At 43.7% G+C, this 16,152-nt stretch overlaps 21 non-coding genes across 21 annotated transcripts; 9 read left to right on the forward strand and 12 right to left on the reverse strand.

The window, feature by feature from the left end:
• The first annotated feature begins 121 nt into the window (after positions 1–121).
• Positions 122–193, forward strand: trnag-gcc (transfer RNA glycine (anticodon GCC)). Its single transcript has one exon. It is a non-coding gene; the product is annotated as a tRNA-Gly (tRNA).
• Positions 194–955: 762 nt separating this feature from the next.
• Positions 956–1,027, reverse strand: trnae-cuc (transfer RNA glutamic acid (anticodon CUC)). The gene has a single exon. It is a non-coding gene; the product is annotated as a tRNA-Glu (tRNA).
• Positions 1,028–2,143: 1,116 nt separating this feature from the next.
• trnae-cuc (transfer RNA glutamic acid (anticodon CUC)) lies at positions 2,144–2,215 on the reverse strand. Its single transcript has one exon. It is a non-coding gene; the product is annotated as a tRNA-Glu (tRNA).
• A 282-nt stretch (positions 2,216–2,497) lies between these two features.
• trnag-gcc (transfer RNA glycine (anticodon GCC)) lies at positions 2,498–2,569 on the forward strand. The gene has a single exon. It is a non-coding gene; the product is annotated as a tRNA-Gly (tRNA).
• Positions 2,570–3,683: 1,114 nt separating this feature from the next.
• Positions 3,684–3,755, forward strand: trnag-gcc (transfer RNA glycine (anticodon GCC)). The gene has a single exon. It is a non-coding gene; the product is annotated as a tRNA-Gly (tRNA).
• Positions 3,756–4,517: 762 nt separating this feature from the next.
• On the reverse strand, positions 4,518–4,589 carry trnae-cuc (transfer RNA glutamic acid (anticodon CUC)). Its single transcript has one exon. It is a non-coding gene; the product is annotated as a tRNA-Glu (tRNA).
• A 1,116-nt stretch (positions 4,590–5,705) lies between these two features.
• On the reverse strand, positions 5,706–5,777 carry trnae-cuc (transfer RNA glutamic acid (anticodon CUC)). Its single transcript has one exon. It is a non-coding gene; the product is annotated as a tRNA-Glu (tRNA).
• A 282-nt stretch (positions 5,778–6,059) lies between these two features.
• On the forward strand, positions 6,060–6,131 carry trnag-gcc (transfer RNA glycine (anticodon GCC)). Its single transcript has one exon. It is a non-coding gene; the product is annotated as a tRNA-Gly (tRNA).
• Positions 6,132–6,861: 730 nt separating this feature from the next.
• trnae-cuc (transfer RNA glutamic acid (anticodon CUC)) lies at positions 6,862–6,933 on the reverse strand. Its single transcript has one exon. It is a non-coding gene; the product is annotated as a tRNA-Glu (tRNA).
• A 282-nt stretch (positions 6,934–7,215) lies between these two features.
• trnag-gcc (transfer RNA glycine (anticodon GCC)) lies at positions 7,216–7,287 on the forward strand. The gene has a single exon. It is a non-coding gene; the product is annotated as a tRNA-Gly (tRNA).
• A 763-nt stretch (positions 7,288–8,050) lies between these two features.
• On the reverse strand, positions 8,051–8,122 carry trnae-cuc (transfer RNA glutamic acid (anticodon CUC)). The gene has a single exon. It is a non-coding gene; the product is annotated as a tRNA-Glu (tRNA).
• Positions 8,123–9,217: 1,095 nt separating this feature from the next.
• On the reverse strand, positions 9,218–9,289 carry trnae-cuc (transfer RNA glutamic acid (anticodon CUC)). Its single transcript has one exon. It is a non-coding gene; the product is annotated as a tRNA-Glu (tRNA).
• A 282-nt stretch (positions 9,290–9,571) lies between these two features.
• trnag-gcc (transfer RNA glycine (anticodon GCC)) lies at positions 9,572–9,643 on the forward strand. The gene has a single exon. It is a non-coding gene; the product is annotated as a tRNA-Gly (tRNA).
• A 763-nt stretch (positions 9,644–10,406) lies between these two features.
• On the reverse strand, positions 10,407–10,478 carry trnae-cuc (transfer RNA glutamic acid (anticodon CUC)). The gene has a single exon. It is a non-coding gene; the product is annotated as a tRNA-Glu (tRNA).
• Positions 10,479–11,594: 1,116 nt separating this feature from the next.
• On the reverse strand, positions 11,595–11,666 carry trnae-cuc (transfer RNA glutamic acid (anticodon CUC)). Its single transcript has one exon. It is a non-coding gene; the product is annotated as a tRNA-Glu (tRNA).
• Positions 11,667–11,948: 282 nt separating this feature from the next.
• Positions 11,949–12,020, forward strand: trnag-gcc (transfer RNA glycine (anticodon GCC)). Its single transcript has one exon. It is a non-coding gene; the product is annotated as a tRNA-Gly (tRNA).
• A 730-nt stretch (positions 12,021–12,750) lies between these two features.
• On the reverse strand, positions 12,751–12,822 carry trnae-cuc (transfer RNA glutamic acid (anticodon CUC)). The gene has a single exon. It is a non-coding gene; the product is annotated as a tRNA-Glu (tRNA).
• A 282-nt stretch (positions 12,823–13,104) lies between these two features.
• Positions 13,105–13,176, forward strand: trnag-gcc (transfer RNA glycine (anticodon GCC)). The gene has a single exon. It is a non-coding gene; the product is annotated as a tRNA-Gly (tRNA).
• A 724-nt stretch (positions 13,177–13,900) lies between these two features.
• Positions 13,901–13,972, reverse strand: trnae-cuc (transfer RNA glutamic acid (anticodon CUC)). Its single transcript has one exon. It is a non-coding gene; the product is annotated as a tRNA-Glu (tRNA).
• A 282-nt stretch (positions 13,973–14,254) lies between these two features.
• Positions 14,255–14,326, forward strand: trnag-gcc (transfer RNA glycine (anticodon GCC)). The gene has a single exon. It is a non-coding gene; the product is annotated as a tRNA-Gly (tRNA).
• Positions 14,327–15,081: 755 nt separating this feature from the next.
• trnae-cuc (transfer RNA glutamic acid (anticodon CUC)) lies at positions 15,082–15,153 on the reverse strand. The gene has a single exon. It is a non-coding gene; the product is annotated as a tRNA-Glu (tRNA).
• Positions 15,154–16,152: the final 999 nt, after the last annotated feature.

The following is a 16,152-nucleotide window of genomic DNA, read 5'->3' on the forward strand; positions in this document are numbered from 1 at the left end:
TTCATGCTTTAGACTTCTCTCTTATTTCAGGGAGAAATAGAAAGATTCCTGAGTAAGAGTGAGTGTGTCATAGCCCTGCAAGAAAAACAGTTGATAGATGACTAAATAAGGGTCTGTCAGGGCATTGGTGGTATAGTGGAGAGAATAGCTGCTTGCCAAGCAGTTGACCCGGGTTCGATTCCCGGCCAATGCATTGTCTGCTCCTTGTATAATCAGCTTTCAAATGTACCTTGCTATCTCTACCTCTGTTCAGACAATGGGTGGCTTGTAGGGAAAACACAGTCTCAAGCTAATGCACTCTAGCAACTCTTCAACCAAGGAAGCATTTTTTGCTATGAATCTTCAGTTAAAGTGATGGTCTGTTTTCTCATGTGCATTCTGAGTTCCTCCTCTACAAAGCAAGTGGGGAAGAGTAGATTCCACAGTGCCGTACGACACAAAAAACGGGCCTCCCTCAAACTCGATCCAAGACGGACGGACGGATGGACGGCCAGCACCTGCCAGATCACCAAATGGTTCAAGTCCGCGGACAAAAACATTTTGTCCGACAATAGACCATGAAATTTCTCTTTTTCCGTATCATTCGTGGATGCCCATATCATTTAATGACAAATAGCATTTGTCTTTGCTGCTCAAAATGTTATTAAGCACCGTGTTACACATCAAAGTATCAGAAAAACTTGATCATTCTTTTAGTTTTTAAAAGCCACAATGGTCCTAGAGCTGCTGGAAAGAGTTAAGCGAGCCCTTCTCTAAAGAGAAGTAGTAAATCTGCTGGCTGTAAAGTGTTATTTCAAATCAAGTGGTGCGCATAGGATGACTCCTTACAAACCAACGTCCTATTGAATTTGTGACAGGGCTCGATTAAATTGACATTCTAGTCATGTCATTGGAAAACAACAGCAGAAATGTCTTTGGTTTACGCTACTCACAGTGCCAAAACTTGGTTCCCTCATTCCCTGACCGGGAATCGAACCCGGGCCGCGGCTGTGAGAGCGCCGAATCCTAGCCACTAGACCATCAGGGACCCGAAAGCAGTGCACACGGTACAGGTTGCAAGACTGTGGTAAACTCATTCCTGACTGGCAAATTAATTGGCATAGTGCATTGTACTGAAGTTGTGAACATTTTAGCCTTAGATGAAAGCAATTGTGCGCATTTGGAGAATGAATCCAAGCAAGCACAAGTTTCAAGCTTTAGACTTCTCTCTTATTTCAGGGAGAAATAGAAAGATTCCTGAGTAAGAGTGAGTGTGTCATAGCCCTGCAAGAAAAACAGTTGATAGATGACTAAATAAGTGTCTGTCAGGGCATTGGTGGTATAGTGGAGAGAATAGCTGCTTGCCAAGCAGTTGACCAGGGTTCGATTCCCGGCCAATGCATACTCTGCACCTTGTATAATCAGCTTTCAAATGTACCTTGCTACCTCTACCTCTGTTCAGACAATGGGTGGCTTGTAGGGAAAACACAGTCTCAAGCTAATGCACTCTAGCAACTCTTCAACCAAGGAAGCATTTTTTGCTATGACTCTTCAGTTAAAGTGATGGTCTGTTTTCTCATGTGCATTCTAAGTTCCTCCTCTACAAAGCAAGTGGGGAAGATTAGATTCCACAGTGCCGTACGACACAAAAAACGGGCCTCCCTCAAACTCGATCCAAGACGGACGGACGGATGGACGGCCAGCACCTGCCAGATCACCAAATGGTTCAAGTCCGCGGACAAAAACATTTTGTCCGACAATAGACCATGAAATTTCTCTTTTTCCGTATCATTCGTGGATGCCCATGTCATTTAATGACAAATAGCATTTGTCTTTGCTGCTCAAAATGTTATTAAGCACCGTGTTACACATCAAAGTATCAGAAAAACTTGATCATTCTTTTAGTTTTTAAAAGCCACAATGGTCCTAGAGCTGCTGGAAAGAGTTAAGCGAGCCCTTCTCTAAAGAGAAGTAGTAAATCTGCTGGCTGTAAAGTGTTATTTCAAATCAAGTGGTGCGCATAGGATGACTCCTTACAAACCAACGTCCTATTGAATTTGTGACAGGGCTCGATTAAATTGACATTCTTGTCATGTCATTGGAAAAAAACAGCAGAAATGTCTTTGGTTTACGCTACTAACAGTGCCAAAACCTGGTTCCCTCATTCCCTGACCGGGAATCGAACCCGGGCCGCGGCGGTGAGAGCGCCGAATCCTAGCCACTAGACCATCAGGGACCCGAAAGCAGTGCACACGGTACAGGTTGCAAGACTGTGGTAAACTCAATCCTAACTGGCAAATTAATTGGCATAGTGCATTGTACTGAAGTTGTGAACATTTTAGCCTTAGATGAAAGCAATTGTGCGCATCTGGAGAATGAATCCAAGCAAGCACAAGTTTCACGCTTTAGACTTCTCTCTTATTTCAGGGAGAAATAGAAAGATTCCTGAGTAAGAGTGAGTGTGTCATAGCCCTGCAAGAAAAACAGTTGATAGATGACTAAATAAGGGTCTGTCAGGGCATTGGTGGTATAGTGGAGAGAATAGCTGCTTGCCAAGCAGTTGACCCGGGTTCGATTCCCGGCCAATGCATTCTCTGCTCCTTGTATAATCAGCTTTCAAATGTACCTTGCTATCTCTACCTCTGCTCAGAATATGGGTGGCTTGTAGGGGAAACACAGTCTCCAGCTTAATGCACTCTAGCAACTCTTCAACCAAGGAAGCATTTCTTGCTATGACTCTTCAGTTAAAGTGATGGTCTGTTTTCTCATGTGCATTCTAAGTTCCTCTACAAAGCAAGTGGGGAAGATTAGATTCCACAGTGCCGTACGACACAAAAAACGGGCCTCCCTCAAACTCGATCCAAGACGGATGGACGGATGGACGGCCAGCACCTGCCAGATCACCAAATGGTTCAAGTCCGCGGACAAAAACATTTTGTCCGACAATAGACCATGAAATTTCTCTTTTTCCGTATCATTCGTGGATGCCCATGTCATTTAATGACAAATAGCATTTGTCTTTGCTGCTCAAAATGTTATTAAGCACCGTGTTACACATCAAAGTATCAGAAAAACTTGATCATTCTTTTAGTTTTTAAAAGCCACAATGGTCCTAGAGCTGCTGGAAAGAGTTAAGCGAGCCCTTCTCTAAAGAGAAGTAGTAAATCTGCTGGCTGTAAAGTGTTATTTCAAATCAAGTGGTGCGCATAGGATGACTCCTTACAAACCAACGTCCTATTGAATTTGTGACAGGGCTCGATTAAATTGACATTCTTGTCATGTCATTGGAAAAAAACAGCAGAAATGTCTTTGGTTTACGCTACTAACAGTGCCAAAACCTGGTTCCCTCATTCCCTGACCGGGAATCGAACCCGGGCCGCGGCGGTGAGAGCGCCGAATCCTAGCCACTAAAACATCAGGGACCCGAAAGCAGTGCACACGGTACAGGTTGCAAGACTGTGGTAAACTCAATCCTAACTGGCAAATTAATTGGCACAGTGCATTGTACTGAAGTTGTGAACATTTTAGCCTTAGATGAAAGCAATTGTGCGCATCTGGAGAATGAATCCAAGCAAGCACAAGTTTCATGCTTTAGACTTCTCTCTTATTTCAGGGAGAAATAGAAAGATTCCTGAGTAAGAGTGAGTGTGTCATAGCCCTGCAAGAAAAACAGTTGATAGATGACTAAATAAGGGTCTGTCAGGGCATTGGTGGTATAGTGGAGAGAATAGCTGCTTGCCAAGCAGTTGACCCGGGTTCGATTCCCGGCCAATGCATTGTCTGCTCCTTGTATAATCAGCTTTCAAATGTACCTTGCTATCTCTACCTCTGTTCAGACAATGGGTGGCTTGTAGGGAAAACACAGTCTCAAGCTAATGCACTCTAGCAACTCTTCAACCAAGGAAGCATTTTTTGCTATGAATCTTCAGTTAAAGTGATGGTCTGTTTTCTCATGTGCATTCTGAGTTCCTCCTCTACAAAGCAAGTGGGGAAGAGTAGATTCCACAGTGCCGTACGACACAAAAAACGGGCCTCCCTCAAACTCGATCCAAGACGGACGGACGGATGGACGGCCAGCACCTGCCAGATCACCAAATGGTTCAAGTCCGCGGACAAAAACATTTTGTCCGACAATAGACCATGAAATTTCTCTTTTTCCGTATCATTCGTGGATGCCCATATCATTTAATGACAAATAGCATTTGTCTTTGCTGCTCAAAATGTTATTAAGCACCGTGTTACACATCAAAGTATCAGAAAAACTTGATCATTCTTTTAGTTTTTAAAAGCCACAATGGTCCTAGAGCTGCTGGAAAGAGTTAAGCGAGCCCTTCTCTAAAGAGAAGTAGTAAATCTGCTGGCTGTAAAGTGTTATTTCAAATCAAGTGGTGCGCATAGGATGACTCCTTACAAACCAACGTCCTATTGAATTTGTGACAGGGCTCGATTAAATTGACATTCTAGTCATGTCATTGGAAAACAACAGCAGAAATGTCTTTGGTTTACGCTACTCACAGTGCCAAAACTTGGTTCCCTCATTCCCTGACCGGGAATCGAACCCGGGCCGCGGCTGTGAGAGCGCCGAATCCTAGCCACTAGACCATCAGGGACCCGAAAGCAGTGCACACGGTACAGGTTGCAAGACTGTGGTAAACTCATTCCTGACTGGCAAATTAATTGGCATAGTGCATTGTACTGAAGTTGTGAACATTTTAGCCTTAGATGAAAGCAATTGTGCGCATTTGGAGAATGAATCCAAGCAAGCACAAGTTTCACGCTTTAGACTTCTCTCTTATTTCAGGGAGAAATAGAAAGATTCCTGAGTAAGAGTGAGTGTGTCATAGCCCTGCAAGAAAAACAGTTGATAGATGACTAAATAAGTGTCTGTCAGGGCATTGGTGGTATAGTGGAGAGAATAGCTGCTTGCCAAGCAGTTGACCAGGGTTCGATTCCCGGCCAATGCATACTCTGCACCTTGTATAATCAGCTTTCAAATGTACCTTGCTACCTCTACCTCTGTTCAGACAATGGGTGGCTTGTAGGGAAAACACAGTCTCAAGCTAATGCACTCTAGCAACTCTTCAACCAAGGAAGCATTTTTTGCTATGACTCTTCAGTTAAAGTGATGGTCTGTTTTCTCATGTGCATTCTAAGTTCCTCCTCTACAAAGCAAGTGGGGAAGATTAGATTCCACAGTGCCGTACGACACAAAAAACGGGCCTCCCTCAAACTCGATCCAAGACGGACGGACGGATGGACGGCCAGCACCTGCCAGATCACCAAATGGTTCAAGTCCGCGGACAAAAACATTTTGTCCGACAATAGACCATGAAATTTCTCTTTTTCCGTATCATTCGTGGATGCCCATGTCATTTAATGACAAATAGCATTTGTCTTTGCTGCTCAAAATGTTATTAAGCACCGTGTTACACATCAAAGTATCAGAAAAACTTGATCATTCTTTTAGTTTTTAAAAGCCACAATGGTCCTAGAGCTGCTGGAAAGAGTTAAGCGAGCCCTTCTCTAAAGAGAAGTAGTAAATCTGCTGGCTGTAAAGTGTTATTTCAAATCAAGTGGTGCGCATAGGATGACTCCTTACAAACCAACGTCCTATTGAATTTGTGACAGGGCTCGATTAAATTGACATTCTTGTCATGTCATTGGAAAAAAACAGCAGAAATGTCTTTGGTTTACGCTACTAACAGTGCCAAAACCTGGTTCCCTCATTCCCTGACCGGGAATCGAACCCGGGCCGCGGCGGTGAGAGCGCCGAATCCTAGCCACTAGACCATCAGGGACCCGAAAGCAGTGCACACGGTACAGGTTGCAAGACTGTGGTAAACTCAATCCTAACTGGCAAATTAATTGGCATAGTGCATTGTACTGAAGTTGTGAACATTTTAGCCTTAGATGAAAGCAATTGTGCGCATCTGGAGAATGAATCCAAGCAAGCACAAGTTTCACGCTTTAGACTTCTCTCTTATTTCAGGGAGAAATAGAAAGATTCCTGAGTAAGAGTGAGTGTGTCATAGCCCTGCAAGAAAAACAGTTGATAGATGACTGAATAAGGGTCTGTCAGGGCATTGGTGGTATAGTGGAGAGAATAGCTGCTTGCCAAGCAGTTGACCCGGGTTCGATTCCCGGCCAATGCATTCTCTGCTCCTTGTATAATCAGCTTTCAAATGTACCTTGCTATCTCTACCTCTGCTCAGAATATGGGTGGCTTGTAGGGGAAACACAGTCTCCAGCTTAATGCACTCTAGCAACTCTTCAACCAAGGAAGCATTTCTTGCTATGACTCTTCAGTTAAAGTGATGGTCTGTTTTCTCATGTGCATTCTAAGTTCCTCTACAAAGCAAGTGGGGAAGATTAGATTCCACAGTGCCGTACGACACAAAAAACGGGCCTCCCTCAAACTCGATCCAAGACGGATGGACGGCCAGCACCTGCCAGATCACCAAATGGTCCAAATGGACAATAGACCATGAAATTTCTCTTTTTCCGTATCATTCGTGGATGCCCATGTCATTTAATGACAAATAGCATTTGTCTTTGCTGCTCAAAATGTTATTAAGCACCATGTTACACATCAAAGTATCAGAAAAACTTGATCATTCTTTTAGTTTTTAAAAGCCACAATGGTCCTAGAGCTGCTGGAAAGAGTTAAGCGAGCCCTTCTCTAAAGAGAAGTAGTAAATCTGCTGGCTGTAAAGTGTTATTTCAAATCAAGTGGTGCGCATAGGATGACTCCTTACAAACCAACGTCCTATTGAATTTGTGACAGGGCTCGATTAAATTGACATTCTAGTCATGTCATTGGAAAACAACAGCAGAAATGTCTTTGGTTTACGCTACTCACAGTGCCAAAACTTGGTTCCCTCATTCCCTGACCGGGAATCAAACCCGGGCCGCGGCGGTGAGAGCGCCGAATCCTAGCCACTAGACCATCAGGGACCTGAAAGCAGTGCACACGGTACAGGTTGCAAGACTGTGGTAAACTCATTCCTGACTGGCAAATTAATTGGCATAGTGCATTGTACTGAAGTTGTGAACATTTTAGCCTTAGATGAAAGCAATTGTGCGCATCTGGAGAATGAATCCAAGCAAGCACAAGTTTCACGCTTTAGACTTCTCTCTTATTTCAGGGAGAAATAGAAAGATTCCTGAGTAAGAGTGAGTGTGTCATAGCCCTGCAAGAAAAACAGTTGATAGATGACTAAATAAGGGTCTGTCAGGGCATTGGTGGTATAGTGGAGAGAATAGCTGCTTGCCAAGCAGTTGACCCGGGTTCGATTCCCGGCCAATGCATACTCTGCACCTTGTATAATCAGCTTTCAAATGTACCTTGCTATCTCTACCTCTGCTCAGAATATGGGTGGCTTGTAGGGGAAACACAGTCTCCAGCTTAATGCACTCTAGCAACTCTTCAACCAAGGAAGCATTTCTTGCTATGACTCTTCAGTTAAAGTGATGGTCTGTTTTCTCATGTGCATTCTAAGTTCCTCCTCTACAAAGCAAGTGGGGAAGATTAGATTCCACAGTGCCGTACGACACAAAAAACGGGCCTCCCTCAAACTCGATCCAAGACGGACGGACGGATGGACGGCCAGCACCTGCCAGATCACCAAATGGTCCAAGTCCGCGGACAAAAACATTTTGTCCGACAATAGACCATGAAATTTCTCTTTTTCCGTATCATTCGTGGATGCCCATGTCATTTAATGACAAATAGCATTTGTCTTTGCTGATCAAAATGTTATTAAGCACCGTGTTACACATCAAAGTATCAGAAAAACTTGATCATTCTTTTAGTTTTTAAAAGCCACAATGGTCCTAGAGCTGCTGGAAAGAGTTAAGCGAGCCCTTCTCTAAAGAGAAGTAGTAAATCTGCTGGCTGTAAAGTGTTATTTCAAATCAAGTGGTGCGCATAGGATGACTCCTTACAAACCAACGTCCTATTGAATTTTTGACAGGGCTCGATTAAATTGACATTCTTGTCATGTCATTGGAAAACAACAGCAGAAATGTCTTTGGTTTACGCTACTAACAGTGCCAAAACCTAGTTCCCTCATTCCCTGACCGGGAATCGAACCCGGGCTGCGGCGGTGAGAGCGCCGAATCCTAGCCACTAGACCATCAGGGACCCGAAAGCAGTGCACACGGTACAGGTTGCAAGACTGTGGTAAACTCAATCCTAACTGGCAAATTAATTGGCACAGTGCATTGTACTGAAGTTGTGAACATTTTAGCCTTAGATGAAAGCAATTGTGCGCATCTGGAGAATGAATCCAAGCAAGCACAAGTTTCACGCTTTAGACTTCTCTCTTATTTCAGGGAGAAATAGAAAGATTCCTGAGTAAGAGTGAGTGTGTCATAGCCCTGCAAGAAAAACAGTTGATAGATGACTAAATAAGTGTCTGTCAGGGCATTGGTGGTATAGTGGAGAGAATAGCTGCTTGCCAAGCAGTTGACCAGGGTTCGATTCCCGGCCAATGCATACTCTGCACCTTGTATAATCAGCTTTCAAATGTACCTTGCTACCTCTACCTCTGTTCAGACAATGGGTGGCTTGTAGGGAAAACACAGTCTCAAGCTAATGCACTCTAGCAACTCTTCAACCAAGGAAGCATTTTTTGCTATGACTCTTCAGTTAAAGTGATGGTCTGTTTTCTCATGTGCATTCTAAGTTCCTCCTCTACAAAGCAAGTGGGGAAGATTAGATTCCACAGTGCCGTACGACACAAAAAACGGGCCTCCCTCAAACTCGATCCAAGACGGACGGACGGCCAGCACCTGCCAGATCACCAAATGGTCCAAATGGTCCAAATGGACAATAGACCATGAAATTTCTCTTTTTCCGTATCATTCGTGGATGCCCATGTCATTTAATGACAAATAGCATTTGTCTTTGCTGCTCAAAATGTTATTAAGCACCATGTTACACATCAAAGTATCAGAAAAACTTGATCATTCTTTTAGTTTTTAAAAGCCACAATGGTCCTAGAGCTGCTGGAAAGAGTTAAGCGAGCCCTTCTCTAAAGAGAAGTAGTAAATCTGCTGGCTGTAAAGTGTTATTTCAAATCAAGTGGTGCGCATAGGATGACTCCTTACAAACCAACGTCCTATTGAATTTGTGACAGGGCTCGATTAAATTGACATTCTAGTCATGTCATTGGAAAACAACAGCAGAAATGTCTTTGGTTTACGCTACTCACAGTGCCAAAACTTGGTTCCCTCATTCCCTGACCGGGAATCAAACCCGGGCCGCGGCGGTGAGAGCGCCGAATCCTAGCCACTAGACCATCAGGGACCTGAAAGCAGTGCACACGGTACAGGTTGCAAGACTGTGGTAAACTCATTCCTGACTGGCAAATTAATTGGCACAGTGCATTGTACTGAAGTTGTGAACATTTTAGCCTTAGATGAAAGCAATTGTGCGCATCTGGAGAATGAATCCAAGCAAGCACAAGTTTCACGCTTTAGACTTCTCTCTTATTTCAGGGAGAAATAGAAAGATTCCTGAGTAAGAGTGAGTGTGTCATAGCCCTGCAAGAAAAACAGTTGATAGATGACTAAATAAGGGTCTGTCAGGGCATTGGTGGTATAGTGGAGAGAATAGCTGCTTGCCAAGCAGTTGACCCGGGTTCGATTCCCGGCCAATGCATACTCTGCACCTTGTATAATCAGCTTTCAAATGTACCTTGCTATCTCTACCTCTGCTCAGAATATGGGTGGCTTGTAGGGGAAACACAGTCTCCAGCTTAATGCACTCTAGCAACTCTTCAACCAAGGAAGCATTTCTTGCTATGACTCTTCAGTTAAAGTGATGGTCTGTTTTCTCATGTGCATTCTAAGTTCCTCCTCTACAAAGCAAGTGGGGAAGATTAGATTCCACAGTGCCGTACGACACAAAAAACGGGCCTCCCTCAAACTCGATCCAAGACGGACGGACGGATGGACGGCCAGCACCTGCCAGATCACCAAATGGTCCAAGTCCGCGGACAAAAACATTTTGTCCGACAATAGACCATGAAATTTCTCTTTTTCCGTATCATTCGTGGATGCCCATGTCATTTAATGACAAATAGCATTTGTCTTTGCTGATCAAAATGTTATTAAGCACCGTGTTACACATCAAAGTATCAGAAAAACTTGATCATTCTTTTAGTTTTTAAAAGCCACAATGGTCCTAGAGCTGCTGGAAAGAGTTAAGCGAGCCCTTCTCTAAAGAGAAGTAGTAAATCTGCTGGCTGTAAAGTGTTATTTCAAATCAAGTGGTGCGCATAGGATGACTCCTTACAAACCAACGTCCTATTGAATTTTTGACAGGGCTCGATTAAATTGACATTCTTGTCATGTCATTGGAAAACAACAGCAGAAATGTCTTTGGTTTACGCTACTAACAGTGCCAAAACCTAGTTCCCTCATTCCCTGACCGGGAATCGAACCCGGGCCGCGGCGGTGAGAGCGCCGAATCCTAGCCACTAGACCATCAGGGACCCGAAAGCAGTGCACACGGTACAGGTTGCAAGACTGTGGTAAACTCAATCCTAACTGGCAAATTAATTGGCACAGTGCATTGTACTGAAGTTGTGAACATTTTAGCCTTAGATGAAAGCAATTGTGCGCATCTGGAGAATGAATCCAAGCAAGCACAAGTTTCACGCTTTAGACTTCTCTCTTATTTCAGGGAGAAATAGAAAGATTCCTGAGTAAGAGTGAGTGTGTCATAGCCCTGCAAGAAAAACAGTTGATAGATGACTAAATAAGTGTCTGTCAGGGCATTGGTGGTATAGTGGAGAGAATAGCTGCTTGCCAAGCAGTTGACCAGGGTTCGATTCCCGGCCAATGCATACTCTGCACCTTGTATAATCAGCTTTCAAATGTACCTTGCTACCTCTACCTCTGTTCAGACAATGGGTGGCTTGTAGGGAAAACACAGTCTCAAGCTAATGCACTCTAGCAACTCTTCAACCAAGGAAGCATTTTTTGCTATGACTCTTCAGTTAAAGTGATGGTCTGTTTTCTCATGTGCATTCTAAGTTCCTCCTCTACAAAGCAAGTGGGGAAGATTAGATTCCACAGTGCCGTACGACACAAAAAACGGGCCTCCCTCAAACTCGATCCAAGACGGACGGACGGATGGACGGCCAGCACCTGCCAGATCACCAAATGGTTCAAGTCCGCGGACAAAAACATTTTGTCCGACAATAGACCATGAAATTTCTCTTTTTCCGTATCATTCGTGGATGCCCATGTCATTTAATGACAAATAGCATTTGTCTTTGCTGCTCAAAATGTTATTAAGCACCGTGTTACACATCAAAGTATCAGAAAAACTTGATCATTCTTTTAGTTTTTAAAAGCCACAATGGTCCTAGAGCTGCTGGAAAGAGTTAAGCGAGCCCTTCTCTAAAGAGAAGTAGTAAATCTGCTGGCTGTAAAGTGTTATTTCAAATCAAGTGGTGCGCATAGGATGACTCCTTACAAACCAACGTCCTATTGAATTTGTGACAGGGCTCGATTAAATTGACATTCTTGTCATGTCATTGGAAAAAAACAGCAGAAATGTCTTTGGTTTACGCTACTAACAGTGCCAAAACCTGGTTCCCTCATTCCCTGACCGGGAATCGAACCCCGGCCGCGGCGGTGAGAGCGCCGAATCCTAGCCACTAGACCATCAGGGACCCGAAAGCAGTGCACACGGTACAGGTTGCAAGACTGTGGTAAACTCAATCCTAACTGGCAAATTAATTGGCATAGTGCATTGTACTGAAGTTGTGAACATTTTAGCCTTAGATGAAAGCAATTGTGCGCATCTGGAGAATGAATCCAAGCAAGCACAAGTTTCACGCTTTAGACTTCTCTCTTATTTCAGGGAGAAATAGAAAGATTCCTGAGTAAGAGTGAGTGTGTCATAGCCCTGCAAGAAAAACAGTTGATAGATGACTGAATAAGGGTCTGTCAGGGCATTGGTGGTATAGTGGAGAGAATAGCTGCTTGCCAAGCAGTTGACCCGGGTTCGATTCCCGGCCAATGCATTCTCTGCTCCTTGTATAATCAGCTTTCAAATGTACCTTGCTATCTCTACCTCTGCTCAGAATATGGGTGGCTTGTAGGGGAAACACAGTCTCCAGCTTAATGCACTCTAGCAACTCTTCAACCAAGGAAGCATTTCTTGCTATGACTCTTCAGTTAAAGTGATGGTCTGTTTTCTCATGTGCATTCTAAGTTCCTCTACAAAGCAAGTGGGGAAGATTAGATTCCACAGTGCCGTACGACACAAAAAAGGGGCCTCCCTCAAACTCGATCCAAGACGGATGGACGGCCAGCACCTGCCAGATCACCAAATGGTCCAAATGGACAATAGACCATGAAATTTCTCTTTTTCCGTATCATTCGTGGATGCCCATGTCATTTAATGACAAATAGCATTTGTCTTTGCTGCTCAAAATGTTATTAAGCACCATGTTACACATCAAAGTATCAGAAAAACTTGATCATTCTTTTAGTTTTTAAAAGCCACAATGGTCCTAGAGCTGCTGGAAAGAGTTAAGCGAGCCCTTCTCTAAAGAGAAGTAGTAAATCTGCTGGCTGTAAAGTGTTATTTCAAATCAAGTGGTGCGCATAGGATGACTCCTTACAAACCAACGTCCTATTGAATTTGTGACAGGGCTCGATTAAATTGACATTCTAGTCATGTCATTGGAAAACAACAGCAGAAATGTCTTTGGTTTACGCTACTCACAGTGCCAAAACTTGGTTCCCTCATTCCCTGACCGGGAATCAAACCCGGGCCGCGGCGGTGAGAGCGCCGAATCCTAGCCACTAGACCATCAGGGACCCGAAAGCAGTGCACACGGTACAGGTTGCAAGACTGTGGTAAACTCATTCCTGACTGGCAAATTAATTGGCATAGTGCATTGTACTGAAGTTGTGAACATTTTAGCCTTAGATGAAAGCAATTGTGCGCATCTGGAGAATGAATCCAAGCAAGCACAAGTTTCACGCTTTAGACTTCTCTCTTATTTCAGGGAGAAATAGAAAGATTCCTGAGTAAGAGTGAGTGTGTCATAGCCCTGCAAGAAAAACAGTTGATAGATGACTAAATAAGGGTCTGTCAGGGCATTGGTGGTATAGTGGAGAGAATAGCTGCTTGCCAAGCAGTTGACCCGGGTTCGATTCCCGGCCAATGCATACTCTGCACCTTGTATAATCAGCTTTCAAATGTACCTTGCTATCTCTACCTCTGCTCAGAATATGGGTGGCTTGTAGGGGAAACACAGTCTCCAGCTTAATGCACTCTAGCAACTCTTCAACCAAGGAAGCATTTCTTGCTATGACTCTTCAGTTAAAGTGATGGTCTGTTTTCTCATGTGCATTCTAAGTTCCTCCTCTACAAAGCAAGTGGGGAAGATTAGATTCCACAGTGCCGTACGACACAAAAAACGGGCCTCCCTCAAACTCGATCCAAGACGGATGGACGGCCAGCACCTGCCAGATCACCAAATGGACAATAGACCATGAAATTTCTCTTTTTCCGTATCATTCGTGGATGCCCATGTCATTTAATGACAAATAGCATTTGTCTTTGCTGCTCAAAATGTTATTAAGCACCATGTTACACATCAAAGTATCAGAAAAACTTGATCATTCTTTTAGTTTTTAAAAGCCACAATGGTCCTAGAGCTGCTGGAAAGAGTTAAGCGAGCCCTTCTCTAAAGAGAAGTAGTAAATCTGCTGGCTGTAAAGTGTTATTTCAAATCAAGTGGTGCGCATAGGATGACTCCTTACAAACCAACGTCCTATTGAATTTGTGACAGGGCTCGATTAAATTGACATTCTAGTCATGTCATTGGAAAACAACAGCAGAAATGTCTTTGGTTTACGCTACTCACAGTGCCAAAACTTGGTTCCCTCATTCCCTGACCGGGAATCAAACCCGGGCCGCGGCGGTGAGAGCGCCGAATCCTAGCCACTAGACCATCAGGGACCCGAAAGCAGTGCACACGGTACAGGTTGCAAGACTGTGGTAAACTCATTCCTGACTGGCAAATTAATTGGCATAGTGCATTGTACTGAAGTTGTGAACATTTTAGCCTTAGATGAAAGCAATTGTGCGCATCTGGAGAATGAATCCAAGCAAGCACAAGTTTCACGCTTTAGACTTCTCTCTTATTTCAGGGAGAAATAGAAAGATTCCTGAGTAAGAGTGAGTGTGTCATAGCCCTGCAAGAAAAACAGTTGATAGATGACTAAATAAGGGTCTGTCAGGGCATTGGTGGTATAGTGGAGAGAATAGCTGCTTGCCAAGCAGTTGACCCGGGTTCGATTCCCGGCCAATGCATACTCTGCACCTTGTATAATCAGCTTTCAAATGTACCTTGCTATCTCTACCTCTGCTCAGAATATGGGTGGCTTGTAGGGGAAACACAGTCTCCAGCTTAATGCACTCTAGCAACTCTTCAACCAAGGAAGCATTTCTTGCTATGACTCTTCAGTTAAAGTGATGGTCTGTTTTCTCATGTGCATTCTAAGTTCCTCCTCTACAAAGCAAGTGGGGAAGATTAGATTCCACAGTGCCGTACGACACAAAAAACGGGCCTCCCTCAAACTCGATCCAAGACGGACGGACGGCCAGCACCTGCCAGATCACCAAATGGTCCAAGTCCGCGGACAAAAACATTTTGTCCGACAATAGACCATGAAATTTCTCTTTTTCCGTATCATTCGTGGATGCCCATGTCATTTAATGACAAATAGCATTTGTCTTTGCTGCTCAAAATGTTATTAAGCACCATGTTACACATCAAAGTATCAGAAAAACTTGATCATTCTTTTAGTTTTTAAAAGCCACAATGGTCCTAGAGCTGCTGGAAAGAGTTAAGCGAGCCCTTCTCTAAAGAGAAGTAGTAAATCTGCTGGCTGTAAAGTGTTATTTCAAATCAAGTGGTGCGCATAGGATGACTCCTTACAAACCAACGTCCTATTGAATTTGTGACAGGGCTCGATTAAATTGACATTCTTGTCATGTCATTGGAAAAAAACAGCAGAAATGTCTTTGGTTTACGCTACTAACAGTGCCAAAACCTGGTTCCCTCATTCCCTGACCGGGAATCGAACCCGGGCCGCGGCGGTGAGAGCGCCGAATTCTAGCCACTAAAACATCAGGGACCCGAAAGCAGTGCACACGGTACAGGTTGCAAGACTGTGGTAAACTCAATCCTAACTGGCAAATTAATTGGCACAGTGCATTGTACTGAAGTTGTGAACATTTTGGCCTTAGATGAAAGCAATTGTGCGCATCTGGAGAATGAATCCAAGCAAGCACAAGTTTCACGCTTTAGACTTCTCTCTTATTTCAGGGAGAAATAGAAAGATTCCTGAGTAAGAGTGAGTGTGTCATAGCCCTGCAAGAAAAACAGTTGATAGATGACTGAATAAGGGTCTGTCAGGGCATTGGTGGTATAGTGGAGAGAATAGCTGCTTGCCAAGCAGTTGACCAGGGTTCGATTCCCGGCCAATGCATTCTCTGCTCCTTGTATAATCAGCTTTCAAATGTACCTTGCTATCTCTACCTCTGCTCAGAATATGGGTGGCTTGTAGGGGAAACACAGTCTCCAGCTTAATGCACTCTAGCAACTCTTCAACCAAGGAAGCATTTCTTGCTATGACTCTTCAGTTAAAGTGATGGTCTGTTTTCTCATGTGCATTCTAAGTTCCTCTACAAAGCAAGTGGGGAAGATTAGATTCCACAGTGCCGTACGACACAAAAAACGGGCCTCCCTCAAACTCGATCCAAGACGGATGGACGGCCAGCACCTGCCAGATCACCAAATGGTCCAAATGGACAATAGACCATGAAATTTCTCTTTTTCCGTATCATTCGTGGATGCCCATGTCATTTAATGACAAATAGCATTTGTCTTTGCTGCTCAAAATGTTATTAAGCACCATGTTACACATCAAAGTATCAGAAAAACTTGATCATTCTTTTAGTTTTTAAAAGCCACAATGGTCCTAGAGCTGCTGGAAAGAGTTAAGCGAGCCCTTCTCTAAAGAGAAGTAGTAAATCTGCTGGCTGTAAAGTGTTATTTCAAATCAAGTGGTGCGCATAGGATGACTCCTTACAAACCAACGTCCTATTGAATTTGTGACAGGGCTCGATTAAAT

The sequence above is a fragment of the Odontesthes bonariensis genome, chromosome 8 (assembly GCF_027942865.1).
Source record: "Odontesthes bonariensis isolate fOdoBon6 chromosome 8, fOdoBon6.hap1, whole genome shotgun sequence".
NCBI lineage: Eukaryota > Metazoa > Chordata > Actinopteri > Atheriniformes > Atherinopsidae > Odontesthes > Odontesthes bonariensis.